This window comes from Neophocaena asiaeorientalis, unplaced genomic scaffold (genome assembly GCF_003031525.2).
Source record: "Neophocaena asiaeorientalis asiaeorientalis breed wild unplaced genomic scaffold, Neophocaena_asiaeorientalis_V1.1 scaffold30, whole genome shotgun sequence".
Classification (NCBI taxonomy): Eukaryota; Metazoa; Chordata; class Mammalia; order Artiodactyla; family Phocoenidae; genus Neophocaena; species Neophocaena asiaeorientalis.
In genome coordinates, this window is record NW_020174923.1 from 381648 (window position 1) to 402266 (window position 20619).

General features: G+C 56.2%; 1 protein-coding gene across 1 annotated transcript in view; it reads right to left on the reverse strand.

The window, feature by feature from the left end:
* Positions 1 to 20619, reverse strand: part of CACNG4 (calcium voltage-gated channel auxiliary subunit gamma 4) — a 62832-nt gene that overhangs the window by 41223 nt on the left and 990 nt on the right. The window lies entirely within an intron of this gene.

Here is a 20619-nt window from a genome sequence, read left to right on the forward strand (position 1 = left end):
TGGTCTCGGACAGGGTCTGCGGCAGCCGCTGCACCACTTCTGGGGGTCCAGCCCCGCCCGGGAAGTCCCTCCCTCACTGGGCCCTGCTTCCCAAGACCCAGACGCTTGCTGAATGGCCTGGCCTCTGGCGAAGACACCTCCTCCTGCCGTCTCTCCACTGTCGGGCCGGCAGAGCCGCCTGTGGTGACTCACGTCCGGGCGCCCCACGGTGCCCGCGTCCCTTCTCAGCTCTTGCATCACCTGGGTCGTCTCTCCCTCCGTTACATTTCCTCTGTCTAAACACAGAGTGGCTTCTGTCGTCCTGGATGGAGCTCGACTGAAAGAGGAATGAGAACGGCGAAGCACTTAGGCGGTACCAGCGGCTCTTAACGTGCACTGTCTCCTTGCGTTGGCACGTGGGTAGAGGCTGGGGGTGATATATGGATTCCATTTTGCAGACGAGGAAGATGAGGCTCGGAGGAGTCAAACAGCTTGCCCCAAAGAAACGTCCGCTTGAACCCAGTTGTAGTGGAAAGAACACGAGCCACGGGGCAAATCTCATCTTACCCACTTAGCAGCTGTCTGTCTGCAGGCAAAGCTACCTATTCTCTCCAAGCCCCTGTTTCCTAGTTCCAGACGTGTCCATCACCCCAAATAGAAACCTCGCACCCATTAAACAGTTACTGCCACTCCCCTCTCCTCCCAGCCCCTGGCAACCACTAATCTGCTTCTGTTTCTACGAATATGTCGGACATTTTGTATAAAAGGCATAACACGATATGTGAGTGTTGAGGGTTGGATTGTGTCCCTTTCCTTCCAAATTCCTGTTGTAGTCCTAACTCCCAGGACCTCAGAATGCGGCCTTATCTGGACATAGGGTCATTGCCAAGACAGTTAAGACGCCCATTCGGATGGGCCCTAATCCACATGACTGATGTCTTTATAAAAAGGGAGCATTTATACACAGACACGCGCACACAGGGCGAATGTCCTGTGAAGAGGAAGGCGGAGGTCAAAGGGCCAGGGGACACCTACGATCGCCGGCGGCCCCTGCAGCTCAGGCAGAGACACGGAGAGACGCTCCCGCTCCCTCCGCGCCTCAGAAGGCACCAAGCCTGCCGACACCTTGATCTTGGGCTTGCGGCCTCCAGGACCGAGACAATACATTCCTGTTGTTCAAGCCACGAGGCGTGGCACTTTGTTACAGCAGCCCAGCTTCTGCGCCTGGCTTCTTCCACTTGGGACGCTGCTGACGCGCTCATGCGTGCTGCAGCGTTTCTTGTCACTGGGTTCCGGGTCCTCTGGGGTTTCGTTCTCGAGCGTTGAGCGCCACAGTCCGTCCCAGCGAGCACTGCGGGACAGAGGCGTGACCAGTGTGGGGAGGCAGGCTGGAGACCTCCGTGAGAAGCCACGCCTACAGGGGCCTGGGGGCAGAGCTACCCCTGTCCTGCTGAGACACAGCTCCCAGCCCGCACGCACGGCTCCTCTCACTGCCCCAGAGAAGTTTCCAGCTCTCACCCTGCATCCTGGGGGCGGAGGTCTCCCCGTGTGATTGGTGGTCAGGAGCTTGGGTTCAAAGCCCAGGGCCAGCCCTGCCGTTTACATGCTCTGCCGCTTGGGAGAGTTACTGTCAGCCGCTGTGCCTCAGTTTCCCCATCTGCGAAATGGGGATAGTTAAATAGTGGAGAAATTAGTTAAGACACGAGAGCCTTGTACGGTCTCGTACAGACCAGCTGCTGTAAGGGGCCCTGCTGTTCCCCTCGTGTGCCCTGTGCTTTTACCCTGGAGCTGGACTTTTCATAAGGTCCAGCTCATTAGGTCCTCTTTCCTCCCAGGTGTCCCGTCTTGCTTGGTGACACACCGTCCACAGTCACCCTGTGATGGGCTCTTCCCCCGCTCACGCGTCCATCTCCAAGATGGAACTCGCATGCATCCTCTTCGCCATCCCGTTGTCCTCCTTCAGGGCTCATCACCCCTGGTCTGGACTCTCCCCGCATTTTCCCAACAGGTCTCCCTGCCTCCAGCCTGGGTCCCTCCTCCCCGTCGTCTGTCGTAGAGCCACAGAATCTGGGTGTCCGAGGGCCGAATGCAGGCCCCTGACATGCGCGAAGGACTCCAGCTTCGGGCCCCGCCTTCCTCCTAACGCTGGCTCCTGGGCCTCTTCCCATACTGGCCTTTGGTTTCAGCAGACCCAAAGTTCTTTGGCTTTCTAGAACACACTGTGTCCCGCGCCTCTGCAGTGCCAACGTGGGATGTGGGAGGCCTGTGCCCGTGCTGGTGCTCTGCCTGCAAATTCTCCTTCCTGTTTCTCGGTGGATTCGTCCTCATCTTTCAAAACTGGCTCAGGTGACCCGTTGTCCAGAAAGACTCCTGTGACCGCACCCCGTGCCACGGAGGCTGCCCCCCGCCCACTCTGTGCGGCTGCAGCTCCCTGCCGCGTTTCCTCGTGGATGTGTTACGGATCTGGCTGTCCCTCTGTCTTCCCACTCCTTGCTGGACACTGACTTCTTCGAGGAACAGGGCTGGATTCTACTTTTTACCCAGGTGCTCAATAAAATGTCCTCTGAATGAATAAAGGACGAATAGATGAGTGAATGAACTTGTGAACGAGCGAAGACGCGTGACTCTGCCTGTTCAGCTCCCCCTGCCTGCAGACTTGTGCATGTTCTGCAAGACACAGACCAAATGTCACCGCCTCTGGGAAGCCTTCCCTGACTTCTCTGTGGAATCGAGAGGCCCATGACAAGTTTCTCTTAATTAAGGATCCCAGAAGAGCCCTACCCACTTAAGAGCCACCCAAGGGCAGGCCCCACCCTATTCAACATGAGAGCCAGAGGGATCCTTTTGGAATCCGGGTGGAAGCCCCTCAGGCCTCTGCTCCAAGCCCTCCATGGCTCCTCCCTCAGAGTAAATGGCCAAGTGCTTGCCAGTGGCCATGGTCCCCTCTCTGACCCACATCTCCTGCTCCCTGCTCAGCCGCTCAGGCCTGGGACAGGCTCTGGAAGGGCCGTGACACCTGCTGTCCCTCTGCCTGACACAATGGTCCCCGAGGGCTCTCCCTCCGAGGCCCCCCAGCCACTCTGTCATCACGACCTTCACCCTGACGCTCCTGGTTTTTCTCGATTACTGTGTGTCTCCCCTGTGACAATACAATCATTCCGTGTATTGTTGTCCGTTTTATTTATTTACTGCTGTGAAAGAAAATTTCCCCACCACCTGAAAGGCTGCCTGGTAAGTAGCAGGCACTCAATAAATGTTTGTTGAATGAATAAATGAATGAATCTTTGGGTGCCCATGACTCAGTCTGGGGTCTGGTTTTTAAATTCCCAATGAATATTTGCTGGATTTGAATAGAAACTTAAAACATACAGTGGCGGAGCTCCGGGGGCCGATGGGGCAGGACGAGGGCTGGTGGCCGAGTCCCCCAGGCCAGGGTACCAAAGAGTCTCTCAAAATCACAGTGGCTGGGCCAGAGAGAAGGTGTCCCTAGGGGTCTTGAAGCTTCCCGGAGAGGCTATAGATCGTGACAGGTCCAAGTGGGAGGTTCTTGTCTTTCCGAGCAGCTCTGAACCAGGGAACTCGCTGAAACAGGAAGATCTTTTTCCTTTAGCAGGTCAAGCAGCATTTCCAAGAGGCCAGGCGCCAAAATCATAGCGGAATGAATGAATGAATGAATCCTTGAGTCCTCAGAACTTAGCACGGGTAAGCATACACATTCCCAACGAGTATTTGCTGCATTGACAAGAATTGAAGAAAACACAGGCCAGTAGGTGAGGAGCCCTGGGGGCAGGGGAGGGCTGGTGGCAGGCCACCTGAGGGGTCTTTGTCACCCCAGACCTGTATTTGTCTGTTTTCAATTTTTACCGAGGCTAATATACAGGGAGAAATACTAAGAGTGCGGCTTGATGGTTGTATGTCCACATCCGTGTAACTACCACCCAGATCAAGGTACAGACACCATGTTCGCCCTCCTGGAGGTTCCCTCTCACCCCACGCCCCGGCAGCCAACCCTCACACAGGGAGCCACACGGCTGACCTCCATCATCCTAGATTAGTTCTGCCTGCATTTGAACTTGATATGAATGGAAGCATACAGTAGGATCAGACTCTGCTTTTCTATCTGCCTTTTGTGAGCCGGGAGTCACCACGTGAATGCCAACAGTCGCAGTCTGGGTGTGAAAGCCTGCTGACAGGTGGCATCCCCTGCAAGACGTGGGTTCCGGGGGCTTGAAGTGCACACTTACTGCCTCCGTAAAGGAGCTGTCTTGAGCAGAACAATTTTCACCTTCTTTGCTGAGAGCACCCCGTCTTAAGAGCCGCCCTCGGTCTGACAGCTGAATCTTTCCTTTCCAGGCTGCATGAGTCAGCCCCAGGGCCCAGCATCGTGCTCTGTTCTGGTCACGATGCTGTGCCCACCTCTTCCCAGAAGCCTGCCGTGCCAGCCCGGCCCACAGCCAGCGTCTGGCAACCCCTGGGCTGCGCCTGTGGGGTGGGTACTGCTCTGCCTTCACACCCAGCCCTCCGCCCCCGTCACCCCCGCCCCCAGCGTCTGTGTGGCCCCTGGGTTCCGGACCCTGCGCTACCCCACAGCCTCTCCTCAGGGAGCCTGAGGCTGCCTCTCTCCCCAGCGTGCAGCGGGCACGGGAGGTGTCAGCAGCGGGCTGCAGAAAAAGCTGGGGGCGGGTTTTGGAGTCAGAGACTGGGGCTCAGCTGCTGGCTGTGTCCCAGGCGGGTAAGCCTGCCCCAGTCTCCCCACTGCCCACACAGGAAGTGTTACCCTCGCTACGGCGCACGGATGAAACAAACTGCAAAGCGCCTGCATGTAAGAGATATTCAGATGTAACAGCTGCAGCTGCACGAGGAGGGCGAACCTGGAGCTAGACCGCGTGGGTCTGAATCCTGATCTCAACACGTGCGGGCTCTGGGGCCTCGGGCAGGTTGCTTAACCTCTCCGTGCCTCAGTTTCCCCGTGTACACAACGGAAATAGTAATAGCACCTCACTCATGGGGGGCTGAGGATTAACTAAGTCAGTCCATCTAGCTATCTAGCCGTCTATCTAGCTACCTGGTGCCTGGGACAGTTCCTGGCACATAGTAAAGGCCGTGTAGGTAACAGCTCAAACTATAACGAATAGTTCCACAGATAATTAAATAGCATTAAATCATGGCTGTTATTAGGATGACCTAACATGTGGAAAGTTCCTGAGATAATACATGTCATGCTTGGTACACGATGAGTGCTCACCAGATAACCCTTCGTGCTTTGGGTCCTACACGGAAAAGTGGGCGGGAGGGTGTGGGACGGACGAACAGGTAACCGGGTCGGGGGAACAGGGCGCCGTGAGGGCTGAGCAGGGCTGGCCCGGCCACCTTCTGCTTGTGGGCAACTCGACGCCCCACCTCTGATAAGGAGAGGGTCTCCTCCGGGTCTCTGGACCCCAGCCCCTCCCAGAGCCCTTTGCACCGGCAGGCACGCCCCAAAGACTTGTTGACTGAAAGCCAGAAGTGAGCTAGAGAAAGCACCCAGGTTTAAAAGCAAAAAGCAAGAAAACCAGGTAGATTTCCTTCCCAATCCTCCGGAGAAGGGGAGACCAAAGGTGGGCATAAACACCACTTCCGAGAAGATGAAGGGCTTTCAAGGCTGAAGATGAGTGCTTTGTTTTCAGCAGGAAAGACTGAACAAGAAGGAACAGACATCACCATCAGAGGCACAGAGATTCTGATGAGATTCGAGAAACAACTTTCTGGTTCAAGTATTGGCCATCTCAGCCACAGACGCCAGATGTGGACCTCGCTGGTGCTTTTATCTTAACCACAACTGCCGCTAATGGCTAAAAGCAGCATTAATGAGCAACAAGGACCATTAACCTGGCAATGGGGACTCCCGGAAGCTGATACCCCAGCACCCACTGGGGGTGACCTGTCACCTGACTCACTGGCACAAAGAGCAGGGTGTGGTTACAGCAGCAGTACAGGTACGGGTCACAGTGGAAACTGCCTTTCCTCCAATATCCGCCAGGCACAGGTCTTTTCTAAAGAATTTACACAAAGGGAATTGGCAATGGAAGAATTCTGAGACGGAAGAACCCTTTTATTTTAAAGCATTTGAGGATCTTTTGGTGCACGGAGCGTGCTTAAACTTGCCGCAGGGCGATTTTCAGGGAAAAAAAGCAGAGGCTTCTGTTCAAACTTCATTGGATTCATATTTTAAGAAACCTTGGCCAGTCTGGCTCAGGCAGAAAAATTCCCCCAAAGGAAGATTTCATGGCCAAGCTTTTATATTAAGTACTTGGTTGTACATATGTGATAAAAGTTTGTGAGAGCATATATCTGGGTTTTATTTGCTTTTCACTTACTGTTGCAGTCACTTTGGGCACTTTTATTACGTGAGATGGATGTCTAAGAATGGAAACCCGGTGTGTAAATTGTGCTTACGGGAAATAAAGATTTGATGGTGGATGGCTCGAAAAGGCTTTCATCCAGCAATCAATTTGGTTATAAGTCAGGGGCGACCCGAAATAAAACACTGACAAAAGGTGACTGGGCGTGATGCCTGGGGCATGTTCCTGGATGCAGTTAAGGAGACAGAGAGCAGACACGGCGGATGCTGAATGAACATACTGAGACATTCACCTGTCTGCGGGCTGGAGACTGGCCCTGGTGCTTTTTAAAATTAAATATCAGGTTCAGGTATTCCCCCCCACCAAACAGGGTAGAAAATTAGAAAAGGAAAGAAGGAGATAAGATAAAGCACTCAGACTTCCCATGACCATCATTAAGAAAAACCATTTTGGTGAATTTTTCCCCAATATTTCTTTCAGGCCTCGGAGAACAGCCATAGCGATAGTCGCGTCTATTTTGTACCAGATAACCTTTAGAGGTTTCACATCTGTGGGTCTCTGACTCACTCAATTTGCTATTTAATAGAATTCTCCTCGTGTTTAATAACCCTCCTAATAATTGCAGAGTTCAGAGAATACATTTTTATCTAGTAAATGTCACAAGAACTTTCAAAAATCTGCCTTGAACAGGAAGGAGGAGAAGGCTTCTGTGCTTTAAATACGGCAGACTAGAAAGGAAAAGGGAAGAGATAATCAGAAAGGCAAGTTAGAAAGAAAGAAACAGAAGGCGGGGCGGGGAGAACTGGGGGATGGGCGGGAACAAAGGACCTGGGTTTCGGAGGAGGGGGTGATGGTGGGGACAGTGGGGAAGGAGGCAACCCAAACAAGGACCCTGGGGACACATCACAAACAGCCACTGCGTGGGAAGAGGGGCTGACCAGCGTGAAGGTGGGGGACAGGCCAGGGGCCCGCAGGCAACGCCCCGAGAGCCGGATCGCCAGGGCCGCGGCCACGGGCCACAGGGGCGGCCGAGGCGGGAGAAGGAAGCCCCTCCCAATGGTTAAGCCGGTGCAGCCTCTCCACCCCCCAGGCGTCTGGCCTTGACTCGCACGCAGGAATCCGTGGGCAGAAAGATAACAAAAGCTATTTTTCATGCAAGAGGAGTTGGACATCAGGGGAAATCAGAGCCCCTTTGTATGATATGCCAAACTGCTGAAGCGAGCAAATGTCTCGGGCGAGGGCTCAGATGCGAGCCGGGAACAGCGCGCTGGCCCCCGGGAGCCGGCGTCAATGTGCGCTTGTTATCAGCGGCGGAAGCAAGCCTGGGGCACCCTCCCCACACCGCGCGGCCAGACGAGCTGGTGACACGGCCTTGGCTGGACTGTCCGGCCCCTGGAAGGAAGCCTGGGTGTCCTGAGATGTCCTCGGGGAGTCCCGTTCCCCTCTCAGCTCGCGGTCTGGTCTGGGGGCTGCGGATAAGCCTGGTGGGCCCTCCCGTAGCCCCAGGTGCAGGGCAGCCTCTGGGGCGTCGGGCATGTGTTCCAGCCCCAGGCCAAGCATCAACAGCTCACCTCGCCCCGCCCCCCGCCCCCGCCAGCACTTCTGCACAGGAGGTGTTGCTAACGTACCCATTTTGCCGAGAAAGCAACTGAGGCTCAGAGACGGTGCAACGGCCGGTCAGAGGCCATTGGGAGGTAGAGCCTGGACTCAAAGCCCGACGCACCCGGGCACCGGGCCCTCCGCCCCACGTCCACCAGACGTCCTCCGAGACGCCACTCATAAGCGCTGCTGTGTATTTCGCGCCTATGGCGAAGCAGGTGTACGCAGAGCGCCGTGAGTGTTTTCCACTTGACCCTCCGGACGACCCTGAGAGACAGGCCTTAGCGGAACCCCTGGGAGCAGGCCCTGACATCCGGATGTGTTCTGAGGCTCTGTCCTCACTTTGCCGCCTCTTCTCCCTTGGCTTCCCCAGCACCCGCCAGTAAGCTCCCCAAGGCCTTTCTGTACCCACAGTGTCCAGCACGAAGGCAGGCGCTCGGCAGGTGGCCCATAAACGCTAACAAGGTGCTCTCCCATCTCCAAGGCAGCCCTGGCCCTGCGTACTGTTTGAGGGGGCCCTTGGAGGAAACAAGAGAGGTGGTTCCAGTAACACCCCCCTGCCCCCACCCCAGCCACCAACTTCTGTGCAAACTCAGGACCCTCCAGCATCACCCCCCTCCAGTCCCAGCTTCCCCGGCCCACCCCTCCTCCAATCAAAGTCTTCTCTCGGGACAGAACAGGACACCCAGGCCTGGCTACGGGATTTTGGGGGGGGTCCAGTGCAAAATGAAAATGGGGGTCCTCTCGTTCAGAAATCATTAAGGATTTCAAGATGGCGACAGCAGAGCGTGAAAGGACGCAGAGGTGCCCGAATACGGCCCTGGTGACACCAGTCGTTCTGCATCCTTTGCACGTGGCCCATTACTAGGGTCTGGGGTTTTTGTTTGTTTGTTTTTTAACATCTTTATTGGAGTATAATTGCTTTACAATGGTGTGTTAGTTTCTGCTTTATAACAAAGTGAAGCAGCTATTCATATACATATATCGCCCTATCTCCTCCCTCTTGCGTCTCCCTCCCACCCTCCTTATCCCACCCCTCTAGGTGGTCACAAAGCACCGAGCTGATCTCCCTGTGCTATGCACCTGCTTCCCACTAGCTATCTTACACTTGGTAGTGTATGTATGTCCATGCCACTCTCTCGCTTCATCCCAGCTTACCCTTCCCCCTCCCTGTGTCCTCAAGTCCATTCTCTACGTCTGCGTCTTTATTCCTGTGCTAGGGTCTGGGTTTCTCTAGGGCAGTCTTGATTTAAAATTTTCTGGATCGTTCTCCCTTCTACTCCACCATCTCCCCACCAAATCTAAGAATGCCAACATTTCAGGATCTCAGTAACACTTCCTACATCCTATACAACAACATGAGAGAATCTGTCCTCTGCTCTTTTGTCTAGAACTTTGGTTCAGACAATACAAATGCCCCAGTGCCATTGGTCCCATCAGGGAACCGAGACACTGGGGTCAACAGGCACAGCCTGACATCTCATCACAAGGGGAGCTGTTTCTATCCATCGAGCAGGTGACCGCCATGTCCCTGTGTCCAGGCCAGCCCCGCCTCCACCCTGCAGAGGGGGGGCCTCAGCCTTGTGCACTCAGCCCATCTGAAGCCGAGGAGTCTCCTGTTCCCCCACCTCAGGACACTCCTCTTCGGTTGTGTCTTGGGGAGTGGCTCCATCGGCTGAGGGTGTCTACCGCTGTATCTCTGTTTTACAGATGAGAAAACAGAGAAGCCAAGGAATCTGCCCAAGGTCACAGAGCTAACACAGGGCAGAGCAGTATTCAAATGCAGGTCTCGTTGACTCCCCTGCCACACACCCCGCCCCTGTCCCATTAACCATCAGGAAGACTTGGTTCAGAGATCACCTGACCTGACTCTTCTGTACAGTGAAGCCCCTGGTGGGAGGTGTCAGAGGTGTGTGTGTGGGGCTAGATCTGTGGAGCTTCACAGATCAGGGAAGGAGCCTGACTTTATCTCAAGTGGGTTGTGGCCCCATTGACGGGCCATCGAGCTAGGGAATGACGTGATCTGATTTCCATTTTTCCAAGCTCGTGTGTGAAGAAGGGCTAGCATGGGGGCGGGCGGGAGGGAGGGGCGGGAAGAAGGGGCAGGACACTACTTGCGGCATCCAGGCAAGACATGACAGCGGCTGGGAGCCAGGTGGAGGGAAAGCTGTGGGTGGGTCTGGGCGGTCTGTAAGGAATCCCAAGGGGATGTCGCAGGAAAGGCGTTTTTTCTCATCTCTGCGGTGGCCAGCTCTGGGATGAGCGCAAAGCAGGTCATCAGTGTGTCCTGAGCACGAACGATCAAGTGGGTGGGAGAGGGGACCGGCTGATTCTCTGGAGGTGAGAACAAGCCAGCAGCAGCGCATCCAACAGGTGAGGCTGCCACCAGCATGCGGGTCCTCGCTGAGGTGTCAGGGTGAAAAGAGGCCAAGCCAAGTGTTTCCAAGAAAATGAGCCCGAAATCCTGTACCCTCTGCAGCGCCTCTGTGGCAGCACAGCCACCATGCTTGTCACAGCACTTTCCCAAGTACCCTCTCATTGGGTATTCGCACAACCCTGGGAGGGCACAGGAGGACGGAGGGAAGAGGGGGAAGAACAGATGCAAGGAGACAGGAGGACGGAGGGAAGGGGGGGGAAAGAGGGAGACAGAGGTAGAGAGGAGGGAGGTTGGAGGGAGGGATGAGAGACGGATGAAGGGAAAGACAGGTGTCATTTGCCCATTTGACAGCCAAGCAATCAAAGGCTCTAGGAGGTTAAGGGATACCCAGAAGACTGTCCGGATGTTAGCCACAGAACCAGAACCAGGCACAGGTCTCCTGACTCCTGCCCCAGTGTTTCCACACCCGGCACCCTCTCCTCCTTTATCACAGCCCTGAGCCCACAACACTGGAGGTCACAGCTGTAGCCCCGGTGCCTGCCAGGAAGTGCGATGGGGGGAAGCGCTCTGGGCGCTGCCTTGGTGCTAGACCCTGTTTCGACTCTTAATTGAGAGCCCTCTGGTTCTGATTTTATGGCTCACAGAAGCCATTCAGCGTGGTTTTGCCTCTGAGAGGTGATGAAAGAACACCATGTTCTACGGTGCCCTGAACATCCCCGGGGACACTCAGCTTCCTCCATTCCCAGACCCTGGAGGCCAGTGAGCTGACCTGGGGCCTCACTCAGCTCAGCTGCAAAGGTTGGGTGACTTATTTTTTCTGGGAAAACTTCCAAGTTTCAGGAAATATGGAAGTAAGGGGAAGGCCATCACACCTTGAAAATCTACAAGATGCCAGGCGCCATGAGGGTTATTTTACATGCATTTTCTCATAAAACCTTTACAACAATCCCAGGGGTTGATTCAGTGATGGCTCTATTTTACAGTGAAGGAACCGTAGTTCAGAGAGGTTAGCTAGCTTACCTGAAGACACACAGCTGACTAATGGCAGAGCCTGGACTCAAACCCAGGTCCATGTGACTTCAGTGCTACTCCACCCTGCAGAGGGGGGGCCTCAGCCTTGTGCACTCAGCCCATCTGAAGCCGAGGAGTCTCCTGTTCCCCCACCTCAGGACACTCCTCTTCGGTTGTGTCTTGGGGAGTGGGTCCCTTGGCTGGGGGGGACCTGCAGAGGGGGGGCCTCAGCCTTGTGCACTCAGCCCATCTGAAGCCGAGGAGTCTCCTGTTCCCCCACCTCAGGACACTCCTCTTTGGTTGTGTCTTGGGGAGTGGCTCCATCGGCTGAGGGTGTCTACCGCTGTATCTCTGTTTTACAGATGAGAAAACAGAGAAGCCAAGGAATCTGCCCAAGGTCACAGAGCTAACACAGGGCAGAGCAGTATTCAAATGCAGGTCTCGTTGACTCCCCTGCCACACACCCCGCCCCTGTCCCATTAACCATCAGGAAGACTTGGTTCAGAGATCACCTGACCTGACTCTTCTGTACAGTGAAGCCCCTGGTGGGAGGTGTCAGAGGTGTGTGTGTGGGGCTAGATCTGTGGAGCTTCACAGATCAGGGAAGGAGCCTGACTTTATCTCAAGTGGGTTGTGGCCCCATTGACGGGCCATCGAGCTAGGGAATGACGTGATCTGATTTCCATTTTTCCAAGCTCGTGTGTGAAGAAGGGCTAGCATGGGGGTGGGCGGGAGGGGGGGGAGGGAAGAAGGGTCAGGACACTACTTGCGGCATCCAGGCAAGACATGACAGCGGCTGGGAGCCAGGTGGAGGGAAAGCTGTGGGTGGGTCTGGGCGGTCTGTAAGGAATCCCAAGGGGATGTCGCAGGAAAGGCGTTTTTTCTCATCTCTGCGGTGGCCAGCTCTGGGATGAGCGCAAAGCAGGTCATCAGTGTGTCCTGAGCACGAACGATCAAGTGGGTGGGAGAGGGGACCGGCTGATTCTCTGGAGGTGAGAACAAGCCAGCAGCAGCGCATCCAACAGGTGAGGCTGCCACCAGCATGCGGGTCCTCGCTGAGGTGTCAGGGTGAAAAGAGGCCAAGCCAAGTGTTTCCAAGAAAATGAGCCCGAAATCCTGTACCCTCTGCAGCGCCTCTGTGGCAGCACAGCCACCATGCTTGTCACAGCACTTTCCCAAGTACCCTCTCATTGGGTATTCGCACAACCCTGGGAGGGCACAGGAGGACGGAGGGAAGAGGGGGAAGAACAGATGCAAGGAGACAGGAGGACGGAGGGAAGGGGGGGGAAAGAGGGAGACAGAGGTAGAGAGGAGGGAGGTTGGAGGGAGGGATGAGAGACGGATGAAGGGAAAGACAGGTGTCATTTGCCCATTTGACAGCCAAGCAATCAAAGGCTCTAGGAGGTTAAGGGATACCCAGAAGACTGTCCGGATGTTAGCCACAGAACCAGAACCAGGCACAGGTCTCCTGACTCCTGCCCCAGTGTTTCCACACCCGGCACCCTCTCCTCCTTTATCACAGCCCTGAGCCCACAACACTGGAGGTCACAGCTGTAGCCCCGGTGCCTGCCAGGAAGTGCGATGGGGGGAAGCGCTCTGGGCGCTGCCTTGGTGCTAGACCCTGTTTCGACTCTTAATTGAGAGCCCTCTGGTTCTGATTTTATGGCTCACAGAAGCCATTCAGCGTGGTTTTGCCTCTGAGAGGTGATGAAAGAACACCATGTTCTACGGTGCCCTGAACATCCCCGGGGACACTCAGCTTCCTCCATTCCCAGACCCTGGAGGCCAGTGAGCTGACCTGGGGCCTCACTCAGCTCAGCTGCAAAGGTTGGGTGACTTATTTTTTCTGGGAAAACTTCCAAGTTTCAGGAAATATGGAAGTAAGGGGAAGGCCATCACACCTTGAAAATCTACAAGATGCCAGGCGCCATGAGGGTTATTTTACATGCATTTTCTCATAAAACCTTTACAACAATCCCAGGGGTTGATTCAGTGATGGCTCTATTTTACAGTGAAGGAACCGTAGTTCAGAGAGGTTAGCTAGCTTACCTGAAGACACACAGCTGACTAATGGCAGAGCCTGGACTCAAACCCAGGTCCATGTGACTTCAGTGCTAGCCACCTGACACTGCCACTTCCACGTGGAGTAACAGAGGTTGGAAGAAGTGAGCTGAGACAAGCGCGCGGCCCCTGTCTGTCTCCCCAGGTCCAGGAGGCTGATGGCGGGTGAGCTAGGGAGGCGAACAATTTTGAATAATTTGTTTTCCTTCCAGGCTCTGGAGCTGGGCTTGAGTCCAGAAACTCCCCTGGGCCTCTGCACACTCTCTTTTGTAAATGGGGCAATGGCGGGGCAGGGGGTTGTAGCGGGGTGGGGGGAGGACACGTAAACAGCACTTGCTGGGCACCTCTGCCTCCGTGGGCTTGGTGAGGTACGAGGCACAGAGGGTTGGATGCTGTGACAGTGGGGACCTTGCTTCAGGTCTGCAATCGCGGAGGTGGGGGAGGGGAGTGACGAGCGGGGGAGGGGCGAGAGCAGCTCCAGTTAGAAGCCCTTTCAAGCCCGTGGGCAGTGAGGCCCTTTGCAGCTGCGGGACAGAATGCGCAAGGAGCCCGAAGAAAGAGCTGGGGTTAACTTTTCGGAGGACGCTGACTTGAAGGGCAGATAGAAGTTTGGTGTGGGTAGGCATGGGGGTGATGGAGAGGTCCTGATGTTTTGGGAAGCAGAAACAGTCAGAGGGTTCTTCTGACCCAAGCCATCTCCGGTTCCTGCCTCCATCCTGGCTCCGGGGAAGGGGGAGGGGTGGAGGAGGCCTGATGCCAAGGCCAGGCATGGCTAAGTGTGAGGTCACACCCCGCATCCTCGGGCCAGCTGGGAGCCGTGGGCCTCTGAGGGGAGGCACCGTCTGCTTTGCAAAGACCCTGGAGCTTCATTTGGAGGGTTGTCTGGACCCCGGCCCCGTCCCGATGCTCAGGGAGCCCTCGAGATGCCATGGGGCAAGGACGGCAGAGAAAGGCCCGGGGGGAGGGAGTCCCTTCGTCCTTCTGTATTTCTTGCTGCTCACCTTGTGCTACGGTGGTTGCTAGATGCCTGGTCTTCACCCAGGTGCCAGCCCACAGGGAGGCTGGGCGGGCAGAGAACCCTAACCAGGCAGCCCCAGACCTTCTGCTCCCGGCTCTGTCACTAACCAGCTGTGTGACCTTGAGTAAGTCCCTCTGCCTCTCCAGCCTTGGTTTCCTCTGCTTGCAGAGTGGAAGGATCCAGCCACATCTGCAGTGCCCACCCGTGTGGACACATGCTGGGGCGTCACAGGCAGGGTGAGCTGGGTCACCTGCAATTCACGACTCTTAAGAAAGGAATGGAGCCGGGTACCAGTTACATCTGCGGTCACCTGAAGCAGATGCCAGGTCATCCCCTTAATAGAGATGCTCCCCGACACCCGCTTCCCCCCAAGGTTCCATGTGTTTTCTCGAAGGAAAGAGAAATAAGTGAAGTTCCTTTCAGTTGCCGGAAATCAGGTCAGCCCTTGCCCTCTACCGAAATGGCACTTCCCTGAGAGCAGCGGTTCTCGATGGGGGGCACTCTTGCCTGGGCCCCCTCCACCATCCAGGAGACCTATGGCAAAGTCTGGAGACGCCTGCGGTTGTCACAGCTTGGTGAGGCGGGGCTGTAGCTGACTTCTAGTGGGTAGAGGCCAGAGACGCTGCTAACCTTCTACAACACACAGGGGAGCCCCACAGACAAAAGGATCCCGTTCAAAATTTCCAAGGTACCGAGGGTGAGAAATCCCGCCCTGTCGTGAGGGCAGCAGTGGTGAATCCACAACACCTGGACGGGTACGAGCTACCGTGGTTCCCCTAAGCTGTGCTCTACGGAACTTTCCGGCACACTTTTGGCTGTGGGGGGCTGGGCAGTAGTGTGAAAACCTGGGACCCCTACGGGCTCACACTTGATTTCCTCTCCCAACCCGTTCTCCACAGGTAGCCAGTGGACTTCCTGAAAACGTAAATCAGACCCCAATGCCATCCCCTCCCCTCCCCAAGCACAGATCCCTGGTCATAAAAAGCAGATAAAGCAGGGTGCTGACCCTTACCTCGAAGCCTCTCCCAGCCCCTCCACAGGGATGGAGCCCCGCACCCCCCGCAACCCCCCTCACGCTCCGCCACCTGCACCAGGTTCTTTCCTGCCTCGCGGCCTCGTCTGCCTCTTCCTCTTCCTGGAAGCGCTCCCTCCGGTCCTTCTCTGACACCTCCTTCACGGCCCTCTGACCAGTGGCCACCCTGCCCGGCCTCTCCCAGCGCCCCCCGACCCGGCTCTGTTTCCATCAAAACACTCATCAGTACCTGGAAGCGTCAGCTACCCCATTAGAACTTCGGCTCCAAGAGAGCAGGGCCACGTCCGTGCTGCCCACCCCTGTGACTCAGAGCCCCACACGTCTGACACAGAGCAGTGCTCCGTGAGCAAGAATAAATGAAGGGATGGATGGATGGATAAGGCATGCCCAGCAGGCAGGTGACATATCCTTTACACGTGTGTCTTAGCAGAAATAAGGTTGAGAGCCACTGAACTAATCTCGAAGGCTCTTCCAGCTGGAGAACCCGGCTTCCTGTGGGCCACATCAAGGCCACACTGAACCTGGTTCTACCTGGAGGCTGTGGGCAGGGCTCTCTGGGGCTTGTTTGGCTGAAAGACAAAGGTGGGAGGAATATTCCAGATCAGCCAGGCCCCACTTTCAGATGAGGAGACAGAGGCCCACCAGGCTCTCTGACACCCTGGATCTGATGACCTGAGGCCCCTTCCTACTCTCTGCATCTGTTACTACGTCCTAGATATCCCCAGAGTCTTGGTCGTCTGAGCAGACTGACACCAGGAGATTTACTTTAAAGAGCTGCTGGTTTCCTACTGAGCCTTTCTGAAGCCCCTGACATGGGGCTCCTCCAAAGCCGGCTCTGCTGCAAGACCATTAAGTCAGGCTGGGGTCCACCAAGATCCCCAGCTTCTCTTCACTAAGTCAGCTGGCTCCAGCTGGGTTTTTCTTGTCAGAAGAAAGAAAAGAGTGAAGAACAGAGGAGGGTGAAGAGACAGAGCAGGACATTAAGGGAAGGTAGACATGAGAAGGGACTGCCAGGGCCCCTTCCTGAACGATGAGACACTGGGCACCAGCTACAGAGCAGGGACAGAAGGAAGAGCAGCCCTGTCACAGACTGAATGCTTGCATCCCCCCCAGATCCATATGTTGAAGCTCTAACCGCCGAAGTATTCAGAGACGGGACTTTGGGAGGTGACTAGAGAGATGAGGTCATGAGGGTGGGGTCCTCATGATGGGATTAGTGCCCTTACAAGGAGAGAACAGAGAGCTCTCTCCGTCACATGAGGACACAGGGATGAGGTGGCCGTTTGCCAGGAAGCAGCTCTCACCAGGAACCGAATTGCCCAGCACCTTGATCTTGGACTTCCAGCCTCCAGAACTGTAAGAAATAATGTCTGTGGTTTAAGCCATTGAGTCTACCACATTTTGTTATGGCAGCCGAGCTGACTAAGGCAGGTCCCTTCCCAAATCTGTGTGGTTCAAACAAAGGGCGTCCCCTGGCTGGGGGAAAGCTGGGCTCATGTGCTTGGCCTCAACCACGATCCGGACAGTGGCAGGCATCCCTGACACCCAGAAGCCGTGCCTATCTTAAGCCTCATTTTCTCCACCTATAAAAGGCAGATAATTAAGATTTACCTTGCAGAGTTGCTGGCAATTATACGAACTAATGTGAAGTCCTGCATGGAGGTTGATGTGATGGCTGTTATGAGCAACCCTGGAGGGCAAAGGAGGGCCTGCGGACGAGGGGACCAGCTGATGGGCCGGGTGCTGCGGGAAGGGAGCCTGCTCTCTGCTCGCAACCCCCTGGGCCTGACTGGACAGGCGGCCTGTGAGTTACTGCAAGAGAAAATGAAAGACAGGAAGAGCGCCCAGCCCAGTGCCTGGCCTGGGGCAGGAGGGGAAAGGACGGAATTCAGACCCAAACCTCCCTGAACGGGCCTGTGTCCGGAGTGTGGGGTAAGGCAGAGCTTCCCAGCTGGCCGGTCGTGAGAGGGTTCCAGATGTGCCAGAGAAGCGTGCCCCCCTGGAGCTGGGCAGGGCCTGGGGTGGCTGGTGCCCCGGGGTAGTCACCGATGGCTGTCCTCTCCTCCCCAGCCCCCGGGGTGCAGTGCAAATACCTTCTCTTCCTCTGGGGGCCGTGGTGTGAATGAAGTTTGGGTACACTCATTGGTGAGAGATGCCGCCCGCGGCGGGGCGGGGGTGGGAGTGAGCATGATGGAGCAAAGGAGCCTCTCACTCGCAGGGGCCAGCGCCTCCCTATCCGCTCCCCAGTAGGTGCCCAGGACAGAGCTGACACAAAGCAGCAGGCCCGGGGCCACCCCTGGCACTTGCCATCTCAGGGCTCTGACCGAGCTGCGAGTGTGCTGACGTCAGCTCCGTCTATGGGCGACCTGGGCGGTGGTACCGCTGAGGCTGAACTTTGCCAGGACCCTGTATTCTGGGCCCAGAGCACAGTGACTGGCTCGCTCGGGGACCCTGGTGTCTGGCAGCCCCCGTGAGCATCTCGAGCTCCCAGCGGGCACGGGGGCTTTGCCGCATAAGCTGCTGCCCTCGGGGCCCAGAGTCTCCCCTTCCCTTCCCATGTCTACACGAGGTCTCCGGTCCCTGGCACACAGTGCATGCTCCGGAATGCCTGTTTACCTTCTACACCTTGCCCGATTCCAGAATGCATTAGAGACTGAACAAATGTTGGTGGGCAGTAGCTTTGGTGGAGAAGTCCACAAAGATTTGTTACTCCTTTCCTGTGTCCCCAGCCTTGGGCTGAATGTCACCAAAGATGCAAAGAAAGAAGGAGGTGGGGGTCTAGGAGACGGAGGAAGCAGATGGCTCTTTGTGGTGGGAACAGGCTAGTCCAGAACGTGGTAGGAAAAGAGAGAGAGACAGACACACAGAGACAAAGACAGAAACAGAGAGAAGCGAGAAGAGAGTGTGTGTTATGCAATTTGTGTATCAGTTGTACATTCTCACTTCCAAATGCCTTCACGCTGCCGCAAGCCAGCCTCAGAGCTGGGCTCCTCCACTGGCTAGGCAAGTACTTGGTTCTATTTTTAATGGTAACCCAGAAGATGTTTGGGAAAGGGCAGGACAACACGGTGGGGAGAGCTTTGCAGTGAGACAAAGGCTCGATGCTGGCCCTGCAGCCTCCTACCTGGGTGCCTCTGGGCGAGTGCCTTGCCCTCTCTGAGCCTCTGTTCCCCACGCTGCAGGTGGAGGTGAACAGGGCACCCTCTCAGGGCTGTTGTGAGCGTGCCGTGCGGTAACGTGCACAGGCTCTGTGCGCTGGAGGACTGTGACACTCGTCCTGTAGAGGGGCAGCGGGGAGAGCCGGCTTTGGGGGTGGAAAAGGGTGATGTCGGCCGTGGTGAGCCTGGGAGCAGCAGGTTTCTACACGCAGCCCCGCCAGCCTGCACGGACACCTTAAGTACACAGCGGGCTGGGCTCTCCCGACCTCAGAACATCATTCCTGTGAAACAGCCAGGGAACTGAATCTGCGGTTTGTGAGATGCCAGCAAACCCTTCAGAGTCCCACTGTCACAACTGGTGTTTTATTAGCTGCCTGCTGCAGTGTATCTTCAGTTTCAGCTTAGAGGTTTGAGCTTTTCATTTTTTTCCCATGAAATGCTTTGGGGTACTTTGCTAGAGAGCAGGTGGAAATGATGCATTGTACACACAGAAGCCAATACTGAGGTGACCATGTCCCCACAGAGCGTCCGGGTCTCGGCCTGGACGCTCGCTGGCAGGTGGAGACGTCATAGATGGCAGACAGCCGTCGGACTCTGCGATGTGCTTTTGTGAGATAAGCTCGCAGTTTCCGCCCCAGCTGAAGGACTGCCAGGATGATTCTAGAGCATCCCGAGGGATCCTGAGCCAGCTCTCTCAGCCCTGGCTTGGTCCAAGGATGTCCTGGCCCTTGGAAGTGGCCTGGTTTGGCCCCCAGAACCCCTGAGCTCCTGGGGGATGACAGAGGCAGCCCAGTTCTTGGGGTGAAGTCCCCAGATGGCGGCTCCCCACCCTCCCTCCGCCAGCAGAGCCTGCTGCCCAGATCAGCTTGGGGCTCTCTTGATGAACATCGAGTGCAAACGGCTCAAGGCAGCTGGCAAGATGCTAAGTGCGGCATCAATCCTAATTAGGATGAGAAATTAATAAAGGAGGCATTCGAGCCACTCTGCAGAGGCCAGGCTCACTGGCATGGAGGAGTGAGTTCCAATTTCGACCAGGAACCTGGAAGGCCTGGGGCCCAGATGCGTGGGCTTGGGTGATGACAGGGGCTCGACTTACTGGACCACATACACAGCACCCAGTGGGGCCTGCGAGGTAGAGCACGGGGCCCCAGCCGCCCTTGTTCTGTGTCTAACGCAGGTGCCGTCGCAGGCAGTGGCGTGGGCACGTCCTCCAGATGAGAGGAGTAGGCGTCGGCGACCTGAGCATCTGCACACCATTTTCCTTTTGAAAAATGATGTTTTTCAGAAGAAAAGAGGAGGGTGTGATGGTGGCTGTGTTTCCCAAACTACTGATTGCACATTCCTGCTCCTGGAAGACTCCACTCAGTCCGGGCAATAAGCTCCAAGTTCAAAGCAGCTTCGTTTGGGAGAGAAAGTGGGGGGCAGAGGTGGGCAGGTTTCCAGATGAGAACAGGCATCATGGGGGTGAGGGAGAAAGGGAGCAAGCTCCACCTCACCTGGCGACCCTGCTTTACAGAGCCTCCTTTTACCCGACCCCAAACACGGCCAGAAGAAGGGCCATCTCTTCCAGAGCTGCCTACCAACCTCCAGGAAGACGCCACCCTGCCGAACTCTTCGCAGGGGCTGGAACTGCAGGAAGGCTGGGGGTGCGGGAGAACCTCCCCGACCACGGAAGGCGGAGTTGACACACGCGGAAAGATTACAGAAAAAGGAGGAGGAAACTCTGTCCAAGGATTTTTGAGAGGAACCCTCCACCAACGTCCCCCACCCCTTTCCCAGTCTGAAAGCCAAGACCAAGCGGCGAACCCGTGCACAACCTGGAGGGGAACAGACCGCCCGGACAAAGCCACCTGTTAGTCCAAGTTCCGCAGCGGGGCGGGCGGGAGGCGCTGAAGTCTGGCGCACGTCGTCACTGGAGGAGTCCGGGTCCCTCCCCCGGAGGGAGGGGTCCCCGCAGTCCGGGGACACCCAGTCCCGGCCCCCAGAGGCATTCCATCCGTACGTCACCTACTGCAGGGCCCGGCCGCGCACCTGGAGGGCTC